The sequence below is a fragment of the Peromyscus eremicus genome, chromosome 13 (assembly GCF_949786415.1).
Source record: "Peromyscus eremicus chromosome 13, PerEre_H2_v1, whole genome shotgun sequence".
NCBI classification, from domain to species: Eukaryota; Metazoa; Chordata; class Mammalia; order Rodentia; family Cricetidae; genus Peromyscus; species Peromyscus eremicus.
In genome coordinates this window covers 28,609,166-28,620,303 of record NC_081429.1, presented here as the reverse complement: position 1 = coordinate 28,620,303, position 11,138 = coordinate 28,609,166, and the positions used below count along the sequence as shown (strand labels likewise).

Below are 11,138 nucleotides of genomic sequence, written 5' to 3'. Positions count from 1 at the left end.
ATGAGACTAGGTATGAATGCATTCTCCTCCGCTAGTCTGTTAAATGATAGCTGATGAACAATAGCATAATTTCCTTGCACACTTCAGCACTAGAAGTAAGAGGATTTCCCCAGAGGGAGGATTTGGGTACAGAATGTAGAAGAGTGTGCTCTTGGGCATATGGTTTGTGGGCGTACCACTGGCAGAGTACAGTGTTAGAAAAAAGTGAGGCTTCATGTATCACACATTATATTTTCCTTGTACTTGGAGAACAGTGATGAGCAAGAGTGCTTAAGCTATACCATAAAACAGAACATTTGCTGGCAAAGGCAAGCTCTGATTCCAGGGAACTTTTCCTTTTGTATATTTCTCTTCAAATGGCAATATAATAATAATAATAATAAAGTTGTGATCATTTCATCAGCGTTTATCTCTCCTCTGTTACCAACCTCATGTCACATGAAAACAGTTGTGATAATAAATATCAATTAAAAAATAGATGTGAGCCGGGCAGTGGTGGCGCACGCCTTTAATCCCAGCACTCGGGAGGCAGAGCCAGGCGGATCTCTGTGAGTTCAAGGCCAGCCTGGGCTACCAAGTGAGTTCCAGGAAAGGCGCAAAGCTACACAGAGAAACCCTGTCTCGAAAAACCAAAAAAAAAAAAAAAAAAAAAAAAAAAAAAAAAAAAAAAAAAAAAAAAAAAAAGATGTGTTTGTAATCAAGCTTATTTCCTCATGTACTTTACAGCACCTAATAGTAAGCACTGTCTTCTTGATTCAGTATGGTAATTTATTGACCCAGAACTAAGGCTTAATAAAGTTGTGTAGCTTGGTAATGTTCCCACAGGCAAGGGGCAAAACTATATTTGAACTAAACTTGAAATCCAAACTACCATCATAAATTATTTAACAACTAGATATCCAAAGATAACTCCAGTCAGTAGCCTTTTATATATGTTAATTCCCCTATAGTTACAAATCACAGTGAGATAGGAAGTACCACAAAGGTGTGATAGTATTATCTATTCATCTGAAATGAGATTATTAAAATATGCTGACTATCTATCAATGTCCAAGAGGTGACATAGCAATGGTCAGCTAACTTTCATAATACACAGTCTTTAAAATCTAAAGGGATTTAAGCTGCAGCTGTTGCTTTTAAATATCAGTTTCTTTTTAAAATACGTTTTAATTTAGTCTTTGAGAATTTTATACATATTCATAACACTACCCCCATCTCTTCCTAGAGCCCTATCACCACATGCCACTCCCAACTTGAGGTAACCTTTTTGGCAGTTAGTGCTGTCTGTATTTGCATGCATGCGTGGGGCCATTCATTGGGAAATGAGCAACCCACCAGGGGTTCCATCCCTGTTGAAAACTGACTTTCCCTTTGTAAAACCGAATCAAACTTCTTTAAATTCTCAAGATGACTAACCCAAAATGAACAATATCAAAGCAAAATAAAAAATTATAAAATGCTTAACTGGAGAAGTGGGGGAAACTGTTTCTTTTTCAAGTTTTCCATCAGTTTCATTAAGTCTAAGTAAACTTCTGTTTATGATTGGCACTAGCACATTGATATGTTTAATACAGGCAAGACTCACACAGCCATACTATGGATAAGTAAAACGTAGATGAATAAAATGCATGCTATGGATAAATACACACACTGTTGCCTAGAGCAATGTGTGTGTTAAAACACATAGTTAAATTTATTTTCCTTTTTATTAAGATTGAAGAATGTCCTTATACTTCCCCTTGTCATAAGGAAACATTGTTTTTACTCAGGTTAATCTGGTCTTGTTTTCTTTAATTTAATTGTTTGATTCTCAAAGAGGAGTTCAAGTTTAATTATCTATTTACAGGCATATAATGTATAGTTCCTGCAATCATTCATACATATCCATTTATTCAATGGATACTTTTCAGAATGGTCAATGCATTAAGGCCCAGATTTAAAATAGTCTATACATAGTGTATTCTTCTGTGGTTTATTGGTGGAAAATGGAAATGCAAGTAAATCACATTAAAACAATTAGAAATGTTGTATCTCAGGTGCCTCAGTGTGCTAATGTAGTTATAGCTAATAAAGTCTGTGGGTGGAGTTAAGGATATTGATCCTATACATAATCTATCTACTAATTAAATCTAAGTGAATTGAAGCAGGTAGACAAGTGTACAAGTCAACTAAACACAGGGATTTAAGAGTGTTTATAACCTGCAAATATTTTAGATAAGATAAGACATGTCCTATTGTATCAAAGACACACTAGCCTCAAATACAGCATGGACTAAAGGATGGGAAGCAGGGGATGCTTTCGTAGTGTTATGTCTATGCTTTGTCTCTCATAGGTGGTATTTCCTGTTAATTCCATTATGTGACAAATTCTCTCACATATATATTGAGAATATGCTAGACTTTATTACAACCCATAGAAGGGTTTTCCTTTCACAGGATCTTTATATGATCTGATCAATTTTATATTGATCATAAAATTTTGGTGTGACATCTTACACTGATTTAGCCTGCTCATACTTTGCTCTAAGTTTCTTTCCATCATATTTCTGGGTTAATGATTTTTCTCACTAAGCTCATATTGATATGATAATTAGTCCAAACTCATTATATTGCATAATAATCATACTTGGCCTATATGGTAGGATTCACTATTAGATGCATGATATGTAGAAGGAAACTAATTAAAAGTGATACTAGGCCTAAAATTACTAAAAGTTAAACTTTTACTTACAGAATCTAGGTAGTAGAAACATCACAAAGCCACAAAATCACATTTGGGGTTGTATCCAAACTCTCCCACTTAGCTACCGATGAAACCCTGACAAAATTGACTTAGAACTTCTGATGCGCTGAAATGAAAATGCCTGTATCATCACTGATACATAGTGACTACTCAATAAATGTTAGTCCTGTGATGGTTAGCTGTTGCTTGAGTTTTCCTGCCTGGCCCACAGTCAGGACAAATCTCTTTCACCTGCCAGTCCCACAGCCACTCAGACCCGACCAAGTAAACACAGACAGAGACTTATATTGGTTACAAACTGTATGGCCATGGCAGGCTTCTTGCTAACTGTTCTTATAGCTTAAATTAATCCATTTCCTTTAATCTATACCTTGCCACATGGCTCGTGGCTTACCGGCATCTTCACAAGCTGTTTCTCATCATGGCGGCTGGCAGTGTCTCTCTGACTCAGCCTTCCACTTCCCAGCTTTATTCTCCTCCTTGCCCCGCCTATACTTCCTGCCTAGCCAACGGCCAATCAGTGTTTTATTGATTAATCAGCAACACATTTGCCATACATCTCACAGCACTTCCTCTTTTTTTTTTTTTTTTTCAAAAAGGAAGGTTTTAACCTTAACAAAGTAAAATTACATATAATTTGGGAATTTGGGCGTAGCTTCTCTTACTACTTCCTGCTGGAAGGGGGCGCTGTATCTTATGGGGAAACAAAGAAAATTTTAGAATTATGGAATAGTCCATGAGGCTGTATCGTCTGAGCCAGATGCCTTCAAACCATTCTGGATGTTGGATCATCTGGGCCATGGTGTCATTGGAGACCTTCAGGGGGTCTTGGCTGGTCAAACCTGATGTATCTTAATCTGGAACAATTCCATAGCCTTTGGCTTTCTGTGGGAACAAAAGCAGAGACTCCTTTCCAAAGCAACATATCCTTATATCCAAATTTTGAAGTCAAGGTACCTTTAAAATATACATTTTGGCATAACTCAACAGCTTTTACAATCAAATGTTTTTCTGCAGTTAAAAATCCCAAAGACAACACAATCCAGATTCTCTGTGTAATAGTCATCTTCACATGGCTTATTTTTTATATTAATTTTACTGTCTCTTTAAAGATTATTTTTTAAAACTATGTATTTTTTTCTATAACTGTATATATCACCTTTTTTGTCTTTTTCAAGCCTACGTATCTTTTACACACATTGTAAACTATTACATCTGAATCTGTCTTATTGTGAATCTCTTACCTTAAACTGCAGCAGCTGTGGCTGCTGGCTCCGCCCACCTCAGCTTCCCAACATAGTGGTGGTAGTTTTCCACCAGCTCTGGGAGCTATCGTGGGTCTATGCTTTTAGCCAAGCAGCATGTAGCCCAGAAACCTCTTTTTTTGTTTTGTACTAGCAAAGGCTAAATCCACCATGCAGCTTAATGTGCCACTTGCAGAGGCTTCATTCCCGCCATACGGGGCGGCAGGTCGAGCACACATGCTAGGAACCTACCAGTAGCTCAAACCAGCAGCTGCCGCTCATTTGAGAGAGACAATTAGGAACTGTTTTTAGCTCCATTTTACAATCTTTTTTCTCAGTTTTTAGGTGGAAACTCTTGCCCCACGTTGGGCGCCATTTGTTGCTTGAGTTTTCCTGCCTGGCCCACAGTCAGGACAAATCTCTTTCACCTGCCAGTCCCACAGCCACTCAGACCCGACCAAGTAAACACAGACAGAGACTTATATTGGTTACAAACTGTATGGCCATGGCAGGCTTCTTGCTAACTGTTCTTATAGCTTAAATTAATCCATTTCCTTTAATCTATACCTTGCCACATGGCTCGTGGCTTACCGGCATCTTCACAAGCTGTTTCTCATCATGGCGGCTGGCAGTGTCTCTCTGACTCAGCCTTCCACTTCCCAGCTTTATTCTCCTCCTTGCCCCACCTATACTTCCTGCCTAGCCAACGGCCAATCAGTGTTTTATTGATTAATCAGCAACACATTTGCCATACATCTCACAGCAGTTAGCTTTAATTATCAACTTGACATAACCTAGAATTACTTGGAAAGTGAATCTCAATGATGGATTGTGCTCACTGACTTGGCTTATATGCATTTCTGTGGATGAGTTGTCTTAATCAAGTTAATCATGTGGGAAGGCCCAGCCCATCGTAGGTGTCACCATTCTCTAGGCAGAGGGTCTTGAGCTCCATAAGAATGTGGAAATAAGGCTGAGCAGAAGCAAGCAAATGAGCATGTATATGTTCATTTTTCTTGGCTCTAGACTGTGGATATGATGTCAATAGCTGAAGTGCTTGCCTTGGCTTCCCACAATGGTAGACTGGAATTGGAATTGTTAGCCAATTGTAAGCCCTTTCCACCTTAAGCTGTTTCTATTTAGTGCATCTTAATCACAGCAACAGATACAAGCAAGGAAATCCTCCTTCCATCTTATTGTTGAACAAGGTCCATGTATTCAGATGACAGACACAGAATTAAAAAAAAAAAAGTATAAACTCTTCTAGAATTCAAGATACTCAAATGTAGCCTGGGATGATTACAGAGCTCTGGGAATGTTGTCCATAATTTTGCTTCTCTCTGTCTTTGCATTTCCTTCTGACATATTTTCATGACAGCCGATCACCGTTTCTTGATTCCACATGCTTCCTTCTACCACTCCCTCTGCCGTCATCACAATTGGGCACTGACAATAACTGGGGAGCCAAAGGATTCAGCCTTCAAGTAGGGGAATAAACAGCAGGAACAGATGGGACATTTGAGAAACAGCAGCGGCAATTTCACTGGTGTCTCTGAAGCCGCATAAACCTAATGAGGTTAAGGAAAAAACAAAATTATTTCCCAATGGTTTGCTTTTTTGATTTTTTGTGACTGTATAAAGACAGATCAAATGCTTTTCCACATCATCTTTCCTTGAAGTATGTACCTTATGTAAGTGGATTCAACCAAATTTGTTTTATTACATAGAGTTATCTTAGCATTTTTTAAAAAGTTTTAGGGTAAAGTTTTGGGTGAGCTTAGAAGAAAGAATAAAGAAAGTAGATGTGTGATTACAGTGTTGTGATATACTCTTCCCATGTCCTTCAGGAAGTTACTTCTCCTTAGAGTGAGGCATGGAACTTAGTTTGTTGTGCTTGACACCATTATGCACCAAGTCATCAGACTAGTTCAAGGTATTTGTTTCTATCAGTAAATCATCAGTAACTTCGATTCACCAACCATGGTCACAATAGACATGTAGAAAGCACCAAACCCATGGAGAAAATATACCATGAATTTATGTAGAAAAATGCAGCCATAAGGGAACCAGACTTACAGTTGAGTTGCTAATATCTGAGCCTGGAATTTGGGGAGATTGCTGGGTCACTATGGCATGTCAATAAATCGAGTCATCCAGCTACCATATGCTCCAATACTGTCTTCACCATCTCTGTAATATGCACAACCAACAGCCATGATACTTAGAGCTTCTTGTACAGAAAAATTGAGTACAAGAGATTATGTACCCTTCATTACCCTGTCCCATATTCAACTTCCTGTTCTTAGATTATGTATGTCTTTTAAATCAGACTGGAGAATAAATTCCATTTCATAATTTAACTGAATTACTGTGATAGCTAATCTTAGTTGTCAACTTGACACACCTGGGAAGAGTGGTCGTCAGCTGAAAGAAGCCGTCATCAGATTGGCCTGTGACTATGTCTGCAGGGCATGTTCTCAGTTGCAGATTGAGTTAGGGGGGCTCAGCTGACTGTGTGTAATGCCATCCCTATGCCAGTGGGCTGGGCTTTTATAAGAAAGGTAACTGAATGTAAGCCAGTAGGCAGTGTTGCTCCATAGTTTCTGCTCTAGTGGTTCATAAACTTTCACACACACACACACACACACACACACACACACACACACACACACACCTCATAAAGAGATTAAAAATAAGAACCCAGCAGTGATTCATGAAGTTCTGGAACCAAGGTATGTCTGTCCTCAGGAGCACAGTACCCTTCTGGATGGGTCCCCAGTCAGCAAATCAGCACCACCAGAGTTACCAGACCATTTATTAGGGCTCTCAGGCTTCTCCCCATATCTCCTGAGTCAAAGTAGATTTCAGTCAGATACCAATCTATTCGTATGCACAACGAGATTTGAAAACCAAGTGATTTAGAGAATTATACATCAACACTGGTTGTTCAAGGGGATTTTCTAGGGGTTGAAAAAACAATGTCCCCAAACCACCCAGATGATGACATTAGAATTTTGGAGCAGTGTTGAAGAGCTCTAGACATTTGTGCATGTGTATATTTAAAAAAAAATGATTCGATGATTAATTTCCCATTATATGTCTAGCATAAACTGGTAAGAACCAGTTTCAAATTCCAAAGAAGTACTAGAGGGAGGTGGGGAAGAAAAATCAATAACTTCATAAAATTCTGGATCTGGGGGCATCAGACTTCTAACAGTAATGTGAACAAAAAGTGAGAAGGCAAAGTCTTAAAATGCAAAAAACAAAAAAACATTTATAACTTAGAAGACTGTGTCAATCCAAATGATCAACACCATCTGAAGGTATGATAAATATTAAGAATAGCTATATTTTTTTTAGAAAATGGTTGAAGAATACATCAAAGACAGAGATAAACAAAGAGAAGGGAAGACACAAAGATATAACACAGGTAGAAGGCAGAAGGCCAAGAGCATTCTCAGGATGACATGTGTTCATGCATGCTTGCATAGCAAACATGAGAAAGTAAATACACATGACAAGGATGATCTTAGGAGAGGAGGGGCTTGTCTCCACAAAGAGAGGAACATAATATTTACCTTATTTGTTTGGTTATGAGATTCAACCACTATAAAATAGGTTTTAGGTTTGAGCTGCTGAATTTGCAACATATATATTTTTCATATATATATGTATTATATATATACATATATAATTCAAATATGTACACAAAACATATACACATACAAAGATATGTAACTAAAACTGTCAACTGTTACCACCACAGAAACAATTTAGAAAGGCAAATACATTTATAATTAGTGTCTTGATTCTGAATATGTCTGCACGGTACAATAATGCAAACACCAAATATTGATTCAGTAAATAATTTTGTGTTACTATGGTGATATTTTATTTGCTCTGAAATGTGATTTTATTTGTATGTTAATAAAGTTGCCTGGAGATCAGAGGTCATAGCCATTAAGCAGAAGTCCGACAGTGGTAGCCCACACCCTTAATCTGATCACATGGCAGGCAGAGCCTCTGCGTGGTCAAGGACATAGCCAAGCAAGGTGACCTGAACTTTTAATCCCAGTACCAACCATAGAGACCTGGAGGTCTGTATAGACAGGCAGTGATGAGGAAGTCGTGTGGTTGGGTTTAGAGCCAATGAGAAGGCAGAACAGAAAGTCAATAAAAAGACAGTCACATAGGAAGAAGGTCTCTCTGGGGGAAGCAATGGTGACAAGGTGGTCAGATAAGGTAGTCGTGGCTCTTGTTCTGATCTCTTGGCTTTAACTCTGTATTTGGCTCTGTGTTTCTTATTTAATAAGACCGTTTAGAATTTTGTCTATGTGTCACTATGTTGGAGATAGGGGAAGAAATCGATGAGTAAATCAAAAGGGAAATGATATGCAGAAACAGGTTATCTAAGTCAAAACTCAAGGAATACAGCAGCAATGCAATGTTTTTTGAAACATGAAAGTAAACAGCACATGAATCATTTTTGTACACTTGCCGCACTACTGCACCATTGGCTCCTGATCATTTCAAAAAACAGGGAAATCATTGTCTTTGGTTCTGGACCCACCAATGACCCACCAGACCCCATTGGATGTTTCCAATCCAATAGTCACACAGATAACTCCTGTTGGATTAAATGAGTCCCAGAACAAAACGGAAAGTCCTGACCCTGGGAAAGTTACTGGGAGGGATGAAAATGGTGCATTAATAGGGTTGGGAAGGGAGTAAGAGGGAGTCAGAGAAGCCAGTAAACAGATTTTAAATCACAAAATCAATCAATAAAAGAAGAAAAGTATAGAAGCAGTTACTTAGTTGCTTTGTTTCCGGGAGTAGGAACCCATGTGTGAGAGAGTTCAGGAAGTGGCTTTGTTTCTGATACAAAGGACTTTCTATAGCATATACATGGAGTTGATATTAGGAGAAATAAGAACAGCTTCAGAGGCCTGCTATGTGTCCATTAATAACCCCTTCCCACAGGATTCAGGGACCATGCAATTGAGTCATAATATTGATGTAAGATTCAGAGTAAGCCCAGGTCCTTCCTGGTCATTGTCCCACGGTCTCCATCCACACTTCTCACTCTTATCAAATACCCATTGTGCAGTTATATTATAGCAGATAGTTACACTGCTGTTTCATTTCCAGGGCAGTTACTGAGAGGCCTCTTTTTCCCAACCAAACATGGCCCTTTTTTTGTTAATTTCAACCTAATTTTTTTACTGATTCTTTGGAAATTCCACATTATGCACCCCAATTCTGCTCATTTCCCAGTCCCTCACTCCCATAGCATGCCCCCTAAAAGAAACTTTAAAAAACCATTAATTAAAAACAAAATAAAGCAAAAAAAAAAAAAAAGACCACTTTGTTCCTTCTTCTTTCCCAATTCTCCACCACCTTTTCATTCATCTGAGTGGCATTGAGAGTTTGGTGTGTTGTGTAGTATACACCTTTGCCCGCTCACTTTTGTTTGAAACTGTTCATTGTATTGTGAACAAGCCTACAAAGTGTGTCCCCATGTAGCTGAGTCAAGAGCCCCTGGTGTCAGCCTGGGGGTTCAGGATGTTGGTCAGGTTCAAGGCCTCTGGCTTCCGGTACACCGTCAATACTGGACCCTCACTGAATCTCCTCTTGGACATCCTGCTGTTGCTACAAGTCATGGAGATCCTGTGACTATGATTCTGCAGGGCCAGTCCTTTTGCCTGCTCCCACAGGTCATAGATGGCGTAGATGTTAAGGTGTCCTAACTCAAAGGCCTGGATGTGGGTCTGGGTGGTAGCTGATTTGTCAGTCTGGGCCCCTGGGACCACCCCCCTCAGGCCCATGCCATGCTTGAGTGTGTATGCTTTTCTCCAAAGGATTCTCAGCAGATAGGTGGACAAAAACAGCATTACATGCCTTTGGATAAAGCAGTTTTTGAAACTCCAACTAAAATAAACAAATGTGAACTATTTTTTAATTTAGCATCTAGAGCTGTCTATGCTAATAAGAAATCATAGTTATTTGATGAATGACTAGCATTAGACATGCCCTGACTTATTCATCTCCTTAAACCATGTCAGTGCACAAGCACTGATGCATACAGCCCTTACTCGGGACCATTTAATTCAGGCTTTGTTTTTAATTGCATCTTCGATTTCAGTACAAACTTGGTTTTACAGAAATGAAGATGATCAAGATATCACAAAAGCTTCTTGTATAGCTTTGACCTGGATCTCCTTGTGATCTCTATGTAATTATGGTTCATCATCTTTATTGACACATCTATAGCAAAGTTTGGAACCATTCTGATTTAAACGATTTTCTACTCATGACCTTTCTCTGTGACAGGGTCCATTCTACTTTCAAATATCACACTTCATTTAGCAGATTTTTACTATTAAGTGTTAGAGTAAGTTAACTGACAAGGATAAGGGCAAAATGGATTGAGACACTAGGGTGTAGGGTGAGACAAAGCTCACTATTTTTTGATCTATTTTGATTTACAATCACTTCTTAAGAAGTCATGAAGGGATGTTTAGCCCAGTGGATTGCCAGCATGGTTGCTTCCTGAACTCTCCTAGGAAGACCTAGGCATGTCAGGGCAATCCAGGAGCACCTACCTAATAACTATGCTTGGGATCTCCCCAGGCATGAGAATTTAATTAGGTTGAGATGGAAACTGGCATCTGCGTTTTTGAAATCTCTCCAGGTAAAACAAGCCTACAAAGTGTATTCCCATGTAGCTGAGTCAAGAGCCCCTAGTGTTAGCCTGGGGGTTCAGGATGGAGAAGTCATTGACCAGGTTTTCCAGCATGGTGAACTCAATGTGGAAGGTCTATATCTGTAGGGGGGAAACTCTTTACTCTTCCTTGTGTTCGTAGTAAGACTTTCCAGCACTTAGAAAATACACAGCTGTGATGAGCTGGGGCATACTAACTAGTATCGGTTTGTAGACAAAAAGAACACTGTAATGTGATACTTTTGAGGTATATTAGTTTCCTAACTACTCAAATTCAGTGACTTAATTTAACACAAGTATCTTAACAGTCAGTGTCTTGGTGAGATTTTGTTGTTGTTAATGTTTGTTTGTTTGTTTGTTGTTTGTTTTTATCTACTTGACACAAGCTAGAGTCATTCAGGAAGAGGGAACCTCAGTTGAGAAAATATCT

General features: G+C 38.8%; 1 long non-coding RNA gene across 1 annotated transcript in view; it reads right to left on the bottom strand.

Moving 5' to 3' along the window:
• Positions 1-5,241: 5,241 nt before the first annotated feature.
• Positions 5,242-11,138, bottom strand: part of LOC131923239 (uncharacterized) — a 98,565-nt gene continuing 92,668 nt past the window's right edge. Inside the window, exon 2 of the long non-coding RNA XR_009382551.1 lies at positions 5,242-5,555. This is a non-coding gene — a long non-coding RNA (uncharacterized LOC131923239). The remainder of the gene's footprint in view (positions 5,556-11,138) is intronic.